The sequence below is a fragment of the Chamaea fasciata genome, unplaced genomic scaffold (genome assembly GCF_029207755.1).
Source record: "Chamaea fasciata isolate MVZ Bird 193981 ecotype frontalis unplaced genomic scaffold, bChaFas1.0.hap1 SCAF_244, whole genome shotgun sequence".
Classification (NCBI taxonomy): Eukaryota; Metazoa; Chordata; class Aves; order Passeriformes; family Sylviidae; genus Chamaea; species Chamaea fasciata.
This window is the reverse complement of record NW_027094329.1, coordinates 99,872-113,397: the sequence shown is the minus strand read 5'-3', so window position 1 is coordinate 113,397 and position 13,526 is coordinate 99,872. Positions and strand designations below refer to the sequence as shown.

General features: G+C 47.9%; 1 long non-coding RNA gene across 1 annotated transcript; it reads left to right on the top strand.

The window, feature by feature from the left end:
• Positions 1–1,384: 1,384 nt before the first annotated feature.
• On the top strand, positions 1,385–3,926 carry LOC136305008 (uncharacterized). Its single transcript, XR_010724966.1, has 3 exons — positions 1,385–1,564; positions 1,660–1,788; positions 3,825–3,926. It is a non-coding gene; the product is annotated as an uncharacterized lncRNA (long non-coding RNA).
• Positions 3,927–13,526: the final 9,600 nt, after the last annotated feature.

The following is a 13,526-nucleotide window of genomic DNA, read 5'->3' as shown; positions in this document are numbered from 1 at the left end:
TGCTTCTCCTAGCCTGGGAAGCGAGAAAACGCCGTTTGGCCGCGCCCAGTGCACTCTCCGGTGGTTCGCTTGCAGGCAGGCTTGGAACAGCGTTAAACGCTGTTTCCGAGCTCTCCACAGGCAGAGAAGCTGTTTGCAGCACGGAAAGTGCTTCTCCTAGCCTGGGAAGTGAGAAAGCGCCTTTTGGCCACGCCTAGTGCTTTCTCCAGCGGTACGCGGCAGGCTGGCCGCGAACAGCGGCTAGGCGCGGTTTCGAGCTCTCCACAAGCAGAGAAGCTGTTTGCAGCACGGAAAGTGCTTCTCTTAGCCTGGGAAGCGAGAAAGCGTCTTTTGGCCGCGCATAGTGCTGTCGGAGGCTGCACGCTGCAGGCTGGCTGCGAGCAGCCTCTCGGCGCGGTTTCTGAGTTCTCCACAAGCAGAGAAGCTGTTTGCAGCACGGAAAACGCTTCTCTTAGCCTGGGAAGCAAGACAGCGCCTTTTGGCCGCGCCTACTGCTCTCAGAGGCTGCACGCTGCAGGCTGGCTGCGAGCAGCGGCTCGCCGCGGTTTCTGAGCTCTTCAGAAGCTGAGAAGCTGTTTGCAGCACGGAAAGTGCTTCTCTTAGCCTGGGAAGCGAGAAAGCGCCTTTTGGCCGCGGCTAGTGCTCTCGGAGGCTGTACGCTGCAGGCTGGCTGCGAACAGCGGCTAGGCGCGGTTTCCGAGCTCTCCACAAGCAGAGAAGCTGTTTGCAGCACGGAAGGTGCTTCTCCTAGCCTGGGAAGCGTGAAAGCGGCTTTTGGCAGCGCCTAGTGCTTTCTACGGCGGCACGCCGCAGGCTGGCTGCGAACAGCGGCTAGGCGTGGTTTCCGAGCTCTCCACAAGCAGAGAAGCTGTTTGCAGCACGGAAGGTGCTTCTCCTAGCCTGGGAAGCGAGAAAGCGGCTTTTGGCAGCGCCTAGTGCTTTCTACGGCGGCACGCCGCAGGCTGGCTGCGAACAGCGGCTGGGCGCGGTTTCCCTGCTCTCCAGAAGCAGAGAAGCTCCTCAAGCACCGAAAGTGCATTTTCGGGGCTGGGAAGCAAGATTTCACTTATTCATTATCTGCAGTGCGCTTACCTGCTCGGCGTGCTTTGCGGCGGCTGAGATCCTCGAGGAGCGGCAGACACGCGTCTCCCGGGCCGGGAAGCGTGACCTCGCTCTTTTGTCACTTCCGGTGCTCCTGCCGTGCGTTCAGTGCTGTGCAGAGGCGGAGGAGCTCGAGGAGCGGCGGCCACGCCTCTCCGGGGCCGGGATTGGAGAAGTCGCTTGTTCGTCACCTGCCGTGCGCCTGCCGTGTTCGGTGTGCTCTGCAGTGGTAGAGAAGCTTGAGCAGCTGCGGCCGCGCGTCTCCTGGGCCAGGAACCGAGAACTCGAGCCCGATGAGGAGTGTCTGCTTCTGCTTTTAACTTGTGGAAAGTTCAAAGCCTGTGGCTGTAAAATTAGCAGCAATACTGGTGCCTTCTTTTATCGCTCATGGTCACTGGCCAGCAGGGAACAAGAAGTGTCCCAGGACTTGTTGGTGCCCTGGCAGAGACAGAAGCAGCAAATGGTGTTGAGAGAATTTCTGGGAGTGCATGTGGGATCCTGGTTTTCTTGATAGCTTGAGAAAGGATCTGAACAGAAAAAATATCTTTCTTTTTACAGGAGAATCTGATGTGGAACATGGGACCAGGATGACTTGCTGTGACTTCTTGAAAGCTGGAAAGAAGGCGATGTTAATCTTTTTGGCTAGAGGCAAAGTGTCTGCAAAGCCTTGGAAGAAGCCTATGCCAGGTAAGTGAGGACACCAACAGGAAAACACCTGGAGGCTGTGATGTGATTTCACGGAGGGTTATGGATTCCTGTCTCAAATGTCCATGTGTCAGTAGGGCTGGATCCAAGTGCCCCGGTGGAGAGGCAGGGTTGTCCTGCATTCCAGCTTTTTAGTGGCTGGAGTTTTGCCCAAGGAAGAGCAGCATCCTGATTTTGCTGCCATGTTCAGTCAGCACAGAGCTGTTGGGTGCCTCCGTCCAGGAGCAGCAGGAGCCTGGATTTCTGTCCCTGGGATTGCCTTGCTGTCCAAGACGGGGGCTGAAGGTGAGGGGCAAGGCAGGCCTGGGAGCTCTGGGAGTCAGGAGTGCCAGGCCTTTCATCTCCTGGTGCTGCTCAGGTGTTCACCAGAGGGTTTTTTGACGGCCTTTGGCTTTCTGGATGGAAGCAAAAGGGTCCTTTCCCCTCCCTGCCTTCTGTCATTCCCAGGTCAGTCCCTGCTCTTTGCTGGCAGGCTAAATAGCCTCAGGAGTGGGCCGAGGAAGTGCTGCCTGATCTGTGAGGTTCCACAGGAGATGGGAGCAGGCTTTGCGCAGAGGTTCAAGCAGCTTGGGACTTCCTGAAGGCCTGAGGCCTGAAGCAGAGTCTTGAGGCAAAGCTGACCTCTGGGTGAGCCTTCAACCCAGATGTTGTGTTTGTATCCTGTCGGCAGTGCGGTAGCCAGGATCATTAGTGTTCTGGGCTAGGTCCGTGCTCATTAGTGAAACATGGCTTGACCTTTCTGTGTTCAGAGGCCGGACAGGGCCCTGAGATGAGTCCTGTGGCCTTGTTGGGAGGAGCGGGGCCAAAGGCAGCTCCTGCATTGCTCCTGAAGCCCTGGCCCGGCTTTGGTGCGACGCCGGAGGAGGCTGAGCCCAGCTGTTCCCACCGTGGGAGTTGTGTGCGCCTGTTTATTGCAGCATTTGCCCGACCTGGGCCCTGTCCCGGCACAGCCAGAGCCTCTTGGCCTGCGGGCGGACGCACCCGCGGGAATTGCCAGTTCTGGGGGGGCTCTCCAGGGCTGGGTTGTGACAGGGGATTCCCAGCTGCTGGGGGTAAGGCTCAGGGTCCCTGGTGCTGGATCTCAGTCCCTGTAGGTCACCTTGGGTAGCAGTGCTGGGGAGCATTGCTGAGCTTCTCCTTGGGAGGTTCTTGGCTGCTCTGAGCTGTCTCCAAAGACCCTGAGCTCCTGAGGTTGGTGTCTGTGTCTTTGGTGCTGACCCTGCCCCCTGGCCAAGCTACTTTGGAGGGTTTGAAGGGTCTAGGGCTGAGTGCCCTTTGGGCAGTTTGCTGCCAGCCTGGTGTGCTCCTGGAAGTGCCGCTGACCTGCCAGGACTGAGGAGCTGCTGGCTGGGTGCTGGTTCTGTTCTGCAGTGGGAGCAGGTAGCCACAGGGATACAGGGGGAAAATGGGCTGCTGAAATTAAGGAAACAACATGCTTCTAACAGCAGCTACTTTCTTGTGTACATAAAGCTACAGTTCCAGTTTCTAGCACTACTCTTCATGGGTACAGGTGTCTCTCTCGGTCGGCTAAGTTATTTCTCCATCAGGCGGGCAGGCAGGAAGGCAGGAACGCACGCACACATCTTTCAGGGCACTTAATTGGTTAAGTGTCCATCACCGTGCTATGTGTCTCCTATCTGAGTTTTGCATTTCTTGGAGAGGCTTTCCTAGGCTCTTATTTTTAGAGCTGTTGTTGTTCCTGTAGCCTTGATGAATTCCTGCGAACTCTGGAAAAGAAGACTGCAGGTGTCATCTTCACTACAAACAGTTTGGCTGATACAGGAAATGGCCCAAGTTATTCAGACACATTGCTACACCGGGAGGGCTTAGAGAGAAACCTGGAGATGGGTTGTGGGAGCCTGAAGTGGGATCTTCTCCCCTGCCGACCCTTGATACAAGGGCAGTAGGGAGATGCATGTTTCCATTAAGCAGGGGATTGCTTGGGCAAATCAACAGGGCTCTGGAAAGTCAATGAACGTATAGGAGTTTTGTTCTAGTCTTTTGTTCTTTTGTTCTAGGAGCACCTTCTGTCCTAAAGTAAACAAGCAGCATTTGCTGCAGAGAAGCTCTTTCCAGCACGGAAAGTGCTTCTCTTAGCCTGGGAAGCGAGAAAGCATCTGTTGGCCTCACCTAGTGTTCTCGGTGGCTGTACGACCTTCCGAGCGGTGCCGCCTCTCCCGCTGTGGGCGGGCTGTGGGTCTCAGAGCCAGGGATCAGGATCACTGCGGACGGCACGAGCCTCTCCTGCTCCGCCTGCAGCCGGTGCTGCGCTGGGGTCCTACCGGAGCTCTGGGCACGAGAGGACGGCGGTGGCGATTTCTTTGTGCTGTCTGGAACGGGCCAGGGTGCAGGCAACACCCGTGCTGGTACCAGGACCCCCCAAACCCCACCGCTCCCCGCGGTGCCTAGGAATTGTTGTCCAGCGTAGGGAGAAAATTCTTTATGAGAAAACTCAAAACTCAAGGATATGGGGTCTGAGGAGAGATGAGAGATTGTGGTATAAATTCAAGACGCATTGGGAAAAATAAATTTATGCAACAGCTCACTTCCTCTCCCAGACTGGCTTCTGTGTGATCGTCTGTGACTCCAACTGATCAGATGGGATTTTCAGCTTGTGGGGCTATAATGACGTGCCAGATTCTAAGCATGACAGAAAATAATGGGAGAACTCTCTGGCTCAGGCAGTGGAGCCTCTCAGTAGTGTCCCAAAGGTACAGCAGTACCCAGTATCTCTGACTGCAATTTGAGAGGTCCCAGCACAGCCCCTCTGTAGTGTTCCTGTGAAGCTGGCGTTTCCCAGCATCCCTGACCAGGGTTTGGGGGTCCCAGCACAGGTCCCTCGGCACATCCTGCTGCTTCTCCAAGTCCCGTTTAAACAGGATGGGGTTTTTTTGGGGTAGGAGCAGCCAAAACCAGCAGAACTGGCATTAACCACTTTCTCGAGGAATTTCTCTTTTCTTCCTCACCAAATTCCCACTGTCAAAACCACGCCTGAGGCTCAGCTCCCCATCCCCTCAATCTCTCCAAGGAACTGGGCTTGAATTTCCCAATCCAGCAGGGCAGAAATACTGTTGTCCTTATTGTATATCCTAATTGCAGTAATTGCTTAAGAAGTAATTGAAAGACATTAAAGGAATAAAGAGAAATTAAATAAGAGCTGCCAGCTCCAAGGGCCATCCCAGGGTTGCTCAAACCCCTTATCAGTGATTTGCTTTAATTAACCAACTCAGAGTAATTAACACCACATTGATATAGCATGATTCTTTTTAAATTGAGTTATAGATAACTACTGCAGAATGTAAAAACCTTTTTAAGCCCGGAAACTCTTCTAAGACATATACAGGCCACAGCTGCAGACAATGTCTAGGGATTCAGGGGGAAAAAGCCAAAGTTTTCAATCTTTAGCATCTTCCACTATGTCATCGTTGCCAATAAACATGGCTTCAGCCTCAGGAAGACACGGAGAGTCAGAGATTTTGCAGATCCTGGTCCCACCTCAGCCTTTCAGCAGGTACAGTCTGCAAGGAGAGAAAAGAAAATGGGTCAGAATGAACCGCCTACTTGCACAAAATCATCATCATTCATAAAGCATTAGGTAGAGCTGGAAGAACTTCCCCAAAGGCCCGTTTCCCTGTGGACTGAGGGCGCCAAGTTCAAGCACAGGCTGGACCTGCCATGGGCAGACTATGGAAACCCCAGAATAAAAGCTACTTTGCCAAATCCATAAAGCATTCCAAAATCAGGCTCCTGGGATTTGACCATCTCCTCTCTCACCTTGAAACATCCAGAATGAGGTCTGTTGCTGTTGAGCAGCATTCAAAAACTTGTTAGAGCAGAAACTGCCTCACAAATTACACTCAAGTAATGTAAGCTCCTCTGGCTTGCAGGTAAGTCAATAACAAAATGTTTTAGTTACCTGACCAAAAAAGGATCTGAGACCATCACTATGGACTGAATTGGAGCACTACATCAAAACAGAAAAGCTTCTCACCTCCATCTTCACTGGCCTAAGAGATACAGTGCCTACCAGTGAGGCAGAATGGGCAAATTCATTCCAAGTTTTTGGAGAAGACTTTAAAACTCACAGTAGTAAAGCTAAGTAGTGTTGGGTAACAAAACAAAAACAAAACAAAACAAAAAAACCAAACAACCCAGAAACCTTTTTGAGATTATTCTTGCTTAATACAACTGCTTGCTTTTATTGAAAAACACTAGGTGGAACACTCGATCGGTAGGAGAAACACTGACAATTAGTTGGATGCACAGAAAAGCAAACTCACCCAAAATAGCTGCATTCACATCAAAAAACCTGCTGAAATAATTGCTCAAATATATACCAAGCCTTGCTTAAAGGAGTGTGGCCATCAGCCTGGTTTGGTTTGCCTCCCTTTGAAGTTGTCAAACAACTGATCTTCAACACCTCATGCAAAAGCATTTATCTAATGCTGCAAAAAAGCCTTTTCTTAGATCATATTTTAGCCCAAAAAGACCCCACCAAACTAACAAGTCACCACATACAGTTCTTGAGTCATTCCTGTCTTTGAACACAAATCAAGCTAAAGCTATGGAGACAAGAAAAAGCAACTTAATGCTGCTCCTTTGCAAATTACAGAATCACAGGGAGGTTTCTCATTAGCTTAGGAAAATGCATGCCCAGTTCAGTAGATACTGAATAGCAGGGAAGTCAGGAGATAAACGCTTTGCTTTCAGAGACAAAAATTTCAATAAATACTTCCATTAAACCAGAAGTCTACAGATCTACTCCTCAGAAGTCTTTATTAAGAACAAAACCCCTGGGGTACCCTCTCAAGGGACACAAGGGGATCTCTTTGGCTGGGACACAGCCTTGGTCAGCGCTGCTCCCGTGCAGCACAGACCACCCATGGCTTTCGGCTCTTTCATGACCTCTGCAACATTCCCACAGATGCCAGAGGATTACGGGGCCAAGTTTCACATTCGCCGTTCTCCTGCCGTTCAACACGTATTTCCTCTCAGACCTGCCCATGCAGACCAACCACAAATGACTCAATAGTCGTCAGTCTTGTCTCCAGAGCTTGGAGTATTGTATCTACCTGCAAAATAACCAGGGAAACTACTGTACTTGGTTACACACAGAATTTGACAAAACCAAGAGCACGTGTGGTCGTCGGAAGGGGCTCAAATACAATCTCACGTCACCAATGCTTTTCATTTGATCCTTTCCTTGCTACATTCATACCTTGAAAGCTCAGCTGACTCTAACATTCACTGTCCACACAGGAACTCTTTCCAGCCTTGCTAAGTGTCACAGCCGCACACTCAGCTTTTGCTGGACAATCTGCAGCTTCTACAGTCAACTTCCTTACACTGTTTGGTCCCAACTCTTCCTACCTGCAAGGTAGTCACAAGATTTTAGTAGACCAAAAAATCAACTTGATTTATCATGATTAGTTTATGATTAATATTTCAATACAAAGTTACAGGAAAAGCATTAAGTCTATTTGCAAAACAGGCAGAAGAAACGTGACTCAAAGTTAAGTCAAGATCTGGTGAAGTGAATCAGAACTAACTAGGAATAACATATCAAATTACTGACACGTAAATAGGAACCTAATGCTGTGCTTGATAAACACAAAATGCTAATTACCAAGCAAATTGAAGGAAAAGTTGCTGAAGATCTTGCATAACACAAGAGACCGATTACATGAAGCGGACCAGTGCATGTTATAATGCACTGAATTGCTCTAGCTGAAATCAGCTGTTCTGCAAAACTGTTGAAGCCTATTAAAGTTTCACAGAGCTGATTTTAACAAAGAATAATATGAGGTTAAATCTCACCCTTTGCAGCACCTCTTGCAAGACAGCTCGACTTTCAAGAGTTAGTGGTTCCTCATGAATAAGAGCTTGCTTTTCTAGGGTTCCTAGAATAGAGCCGAGATGCCACTGTTCAGATCCTGCACGTCCCACTCTGAAGCCAAAAATCCAAATACAGCACTCCTTCAGAACCCTGAGAGACAGCCATGGATTCTGGGGCAAAGAGATACACTGAAAAACTGCACCAAGACACCAAGAACAGTGCAGCGCTGGCTGGGAGAAGCAGCATTACTCTCTCCCAGAAAATGCCACTCTGCAGCCAGCTTAGTGCTTTAGAGAATTTTACTGCCATGGGGAAAAAAAAAAAAAAATTATAGCTGTGGAATGAAGAAAAAAATCCCCAAACCTCTGTCCAGAGTACGAGGGTGAACATCCACAGCAATATAGCAAAATAAATGGGAACTTCAGAAAAAAACAGAGATAATAAAACCAGTCCAGATGAACAACCACCGTCTATAAGAACAATGCTTGCACAAAACAACTCTGGCGTGGAGCCCTTCTTCCGGATACAGTTATTGAAGAATATTTTGGACCACTTTTAAGTGCTGTACACCAAACTAAACCTAAGCTTGCTTCCATTTTTTAGACAGATTCTCAGACAGCTGAGTGAGAGTCTCAAGCACACACTCAGTTGTCAGATTTGCCTTTGCCCACCTTAGCAAGGAAAAAGCACATGTGGCCACTACAGGTCAGACCCAGCCCAAGCCCTGCCTGAGCCCCTCTGGCCACCCTTCCCGCTGCTAATGCTGACCCCTAACAGGCTCCAGCCAGGCCCGTTTGGTGCTTGGTTTGTGCACTCTTCCCATCAAATGGGAAGGAACCCTCCTGTGCCCTGGGCCCGGTGATATTTTCTTGGCTGGAATGGAATTTCTCACACAAAAGGCAGACTCGGTTGTTTTGTTTGGGGTTTTTTCCTAGGATTTGGCTTACACAGGTGATGTTCCTCACAATTGAGCACTACGATGCCAACAGCAGCAATACAGAAAACCCCTCTGGGATGGAGCAGCAGAAAAAGACACCTCCAGCCTTGCCAGAGGTATCACTGTTCTTTGTCTTTCAGAAAACAAAACAGGATATCAGCAGACAATGTGAAGTGGGCAAAAGGAGCAGTAATTGGTGCACAAGCAGTTGCGATTGCTGAAGCCTCGTTTGCTGTTGCAACACCAAGCGTCGCTTATGGTGTGTTTTATGTGGTCAACTGTAGTCACGACAAGCACAGACTAAAAAACTCCACCATACTACAAGCTACCAGCAAACAAGCCACACTAACTCTTTTCACTAATAGTTCTTATCACATCATGAAAATGGATCAAAAATAAAAAACAACTATATAAAATCCCACTCAACAAATCACAAAAACTAGTAAAAAAGATAAATCAAACCAACTTACTAAACTCAAAATTGTATAACTGTCCCTAAACCTGACTAAAAGGAATAACCTACACTATCTCATAAATAATAGCCAAAACTCTATAAATTTAACTAAAAAACCAAACTAATTAATATGAAAAAATCTTAACTACTAAAAAATAAAAGAATATCACTACCCCAAATAACTACCTGAAAAATGCACTGTATCAATACCCAGTTCCCAAAAATGCAACTTTTATATAAAACACTAGAACAACAAACAAACTGCAAAAATAATAATATCACAAATAAACTTAAATTAACAACACCAGAAAATTATTCCTAAATCAATAAACCCATAATAACTCAAACCATCAAAACAAAAATACCACCTATATATACTCAAAAACCCAAAAGATCAGTTTAACCATAAACAATAGCTCCCAAATTGTCCAGAACTATAAAACATACACTGAAATCAAACAAGGCAAATAAATAAACCCCTATACTACAATAAAAAATAATCCAATTTTAAATATTAAAATATCCTAACAGATTAATTACATCACACTACCTCAAACTCACCAAAACAAACATTACAGAGCATAATAAAAACCACCACTAAATAATTAAAAGCCTACCCTATACCTCGCATTACGGCCCATTACACTATTGTAAACTTTAGAAAACATAGGCTTTAAAAATATAATAGCCCACCAAAACAAAAATTCAACTAAACTCAGTTCAGAACCAACCTGATCAACACTTGTACTAAGAAAAATAACATTTAATAAATAGACCATATCCCTTATCATACACCATCTACAAACAAACAAAAAAAAAACCCCTACACAGTAAGTTATTAAGAACCACTTTAAAACCACTTAACAGAAAAAAAATTTCAAAAATTAAAAAACTGCATCTAACAAAACACCCAAACCTCCACCAGCCAAGCTAGCCCTATGTCTTGGTTTGGGAAGACAGGTATTTGCTAGGTAAAATTACAATCAGAGGCTCTTTGGCAAAGATTTGGGAAATAGGAATAGCAGTTCTTTACTAGTATGTAATACAAAGCAAACAAACACAAAAAAAAAAAAACCAAACCTCCCCCCCCCCTACCAAACAACTACAGCATTAATGACAAACGACAACAGTACTAAGAACTTTGAGGGCTTTGTTTCACAAGACCCAGGGCAGTTTGGTTTCGGTGTCTCTGCAGGATCTTTAGAGCACCAAGCTGAAACAGTGGAAAAGTTCCGGGCTGGTAGCTGGGATGGCAGAGTGTCCCGGCAGGCAGGGGCAGGATGTCCCGGCAGCGCAGGGAGTGCAGGGTCACGCTGTAGCAAGACGAGCAGCGCCGAAGAAAACCGAAGGAGAGGCAGGGCCTGGACCAGCTCCCCGCGGGTGGCCGGGAAAACTCAGGATTCAGGCCGAACTGGTGATAGTAGATTTCCCAGGACTGGATTTTTTTGGCCACAGTCAAACTCCTCCAGCCAGCAACAGCCGTGCTCCGCTCGGCATGCCTTGCGGCCGCTGAGATCTTCTAGGAGCGGCAGACACACGTCTCCCCGAAGGCCGGAAAAAGAAAAGCCCACAGTTGCCTCAAGCTTTGTCTTTTACTTGCGTTATCTCCCCCTTCTACCTTTGTCCACCTCTTTGTTTCGGTTAAGTACTCTCAAGTATCTAACACTTGGTCTCCTTGGTAACTTGTGGGGAAAAAATTCTTTAGAGAAAGAAGGAACAAACCTAACCCCCAACATTATCCACCCCGAATTTTTTTCCTATACCAACATATTACATTGAGTTTTAACTGTTAAAAATACATATATATATGCAAATATGGATACAGCCACATTGTCATGGGTAGTTCACCTTAAAACAAGGTCTCCTTGAGGTATGCATCGGGTCTCTCCATTCTTTTGCATTACCTAGCAGGTGCAGCCTGGTCTCTGAGCGAAGACAACCCCACGGATGGGATTGTCTTTGCTGGAGGCAGGATTAATCCAAACAGTTTTTTTTAGCATACTTCTCATGTGTACTACTGGAACTTTATCTCCGTCTGTTTTTTGCAAGGGCTCACATTGGGCAGGACTTGCTCGGTTGGTGGAACCTCGAGTGTTCACCAACCAGGTGGCTTTTGCTAAATTAATATCTTAATTTTTGAAGGTTCCCCCACCCAGTGCCTTCAAGGTAGTTTTAAGCAGGCCATTGCACCGTTCAACTTTCCCGGCTGCTGGTGCATGATAAGGAATATGGTACACCTATTCAATGCCATGTTCTTTAGCCCAGGTGCTTATAAGACTATTCTCGAAATGAGTCTCATTGTCCGACTCGATTTTCTCAGGGGTGCCATGTCTCCACAGGACTTGTTTTTCTAGGCCTAGGATGGTGTTCCGGGCAGTAGCATGAGGCACAGGGTAGGTCTCTAGCTATCCAGTGGTGGCTTCCACTATGGTTAGCACATAACGCTTGCCCTGGCGGGTTTGGGGAAGGGTGATGTAGTCAATTTGCCGGGCTTCTCCATATTTATATTTGGACTACTGCTCACTATACCATAAGGGCTTCACTCGCTTGGCTTGCTTGATTGCAGCACATGTCTCACAGTCATGGATAACTTGAGAAATACTGTCTATGGTTAAATCCACTCCTCGGTCTCGGGCCTACTTCTAGGTGGCATTTCTGCCCTGATGACCCGAGGCATCATGGGCCCATTGGGCTAGGAACAACTTTTTCGTGTGTTGCCAATCTAAATCTATTTTTGACACTTCTATCTTGGCAGCCTGATCTACCTGCTTGTTGTTTTGGTGTTCTTCATTAGCCCGATTCTTGGGAACATGGGCATTTACATGGCGGACTTTCACAGGCAGCTTCTCTACACGAGTGGCAACGTCTTTTCATTCATCAGCAGCCCAGATTGGTTTTTCTTTACGCTGCCAGTTGGCTTTTTTCCACCTTTCCAGCCAGCCCCACAGAGCATTGGCTACCATCCACGAATCAGTGTAGAGGTAGAGTTTTGGCCACTTCTTTCTTTTAGCAATGTCAAGGGCTAATTGAACAGCTTTGAGTTCAGCAAGCTGACTTGATCCCCCTTCTCTTTCAGTGGCTTCTGCAACCTGTCGTGTGGGGCTCCATACGGCTGCTTTCTACTTACGGTTCATTCTCACGATGCGACAGGAACCGTCAGTGAAAAGAGCGTAGTGTGTTTCTTCTGCTGGCAGTTGGTTGTACGGAGGAGCTTCTTTAGCTCGTGTCACTTGTTCTTGCTCTTCTTTGTTCGTGAGATCGAAGTTTTCTTTTTCTGGCTAGTTTGTAATTATTTCCAAAATCTCAGGGCGATTTGGGTTTCCAATACGGGCACGCTGTGTGATGAGGGCAGTCCATTTGCTCTATGTGGCATCGGTGGCATGGTGCGTGGAGGGAGCCTTTCCTTTAAACATCCACCCCAGCACTGGTAGTTGGGGTGCCAAGAGGAGTTGTGCTTCTGTGCCAATCACTTCTGAGGCGACTTGAACTCTTTTATAGGCGGCCAAGATCTCCTTCTCTGTGGGAGTGTAGTTGGCTTCAGATCCTTTGTAACTTTGACTCCAGAATCCCAGTGGTCGGCCTCGGGTCTCCCCTGGCATTTTCTGCCAAAGGCTTCAGGACAAACTATTGTCCCCGGCTGCAGAATAAAGCACATTCTTCACATTTGGTCCCGTCCTGACTGGGCTAAGGGCTACTGCATGAGCAATTTCTTGCTTGATCTGGGCAAAGGCTTGTTGCTGTTCTGGGCCTCAGTGGAAATCGTTCTTCTTGCGGGTAACTAGGTAGAGAGGGCTCACGATTTGACTGTACTCAGGAATGTGCATTCTCCAAAAACTTATGGCTCCTAGGAAAGCTTGTGTTTCCTTTTTGCTGGTCGGTGGAGACATTGCTGTGATCTTATCAATGACCTCAGTGGGGATCTGCTGCCGTCTATCTCGCTACTTTACTCTCAGGAACTGGATCTCTCTGGCAGGTCTCTTGACTTTGCTCTTCTTGATGGCAAACTCGGCTTTCAGCAAAATTTGGATGATCTTTTCTCTTTTCTCGAACACTTCAGCTGCAGTCTTTCTTTACACAATGATGTCATCGATGTACTGTAGATGTTTTGGAGCCTCACCCTTCTCCAGTGCAGCCTGGATCAGCCTATGGCAGATGGTGGGGCTGTGTTTTCACCCCTGGGGCAGCCGGTTCCAGGTGTACTGCACGCCCCTCCAGGTGAAAGCAAACTGAGGCCTGCATTCTGCAGCCAGAGGAATGGAGAAAAATGCATTTGCAATGTCAATAGTGGCATATCACCTCGCTGCCTTGGACTCCAGCTCGTACTGAAGTTCTAGCATGTCCGGCACAGCAGCGCTCAGCGGTGGAGTTACTTCATTCAATGCACGATAGTCCACAGTCAGTCTCTATTTTTCATCAGACTTGCGCACAGGCCAGATGGGGCTGTTGAAGGGTGAGTGGGTTTTGCTGACCACCCCTTGGCTCTCTAGCTCACG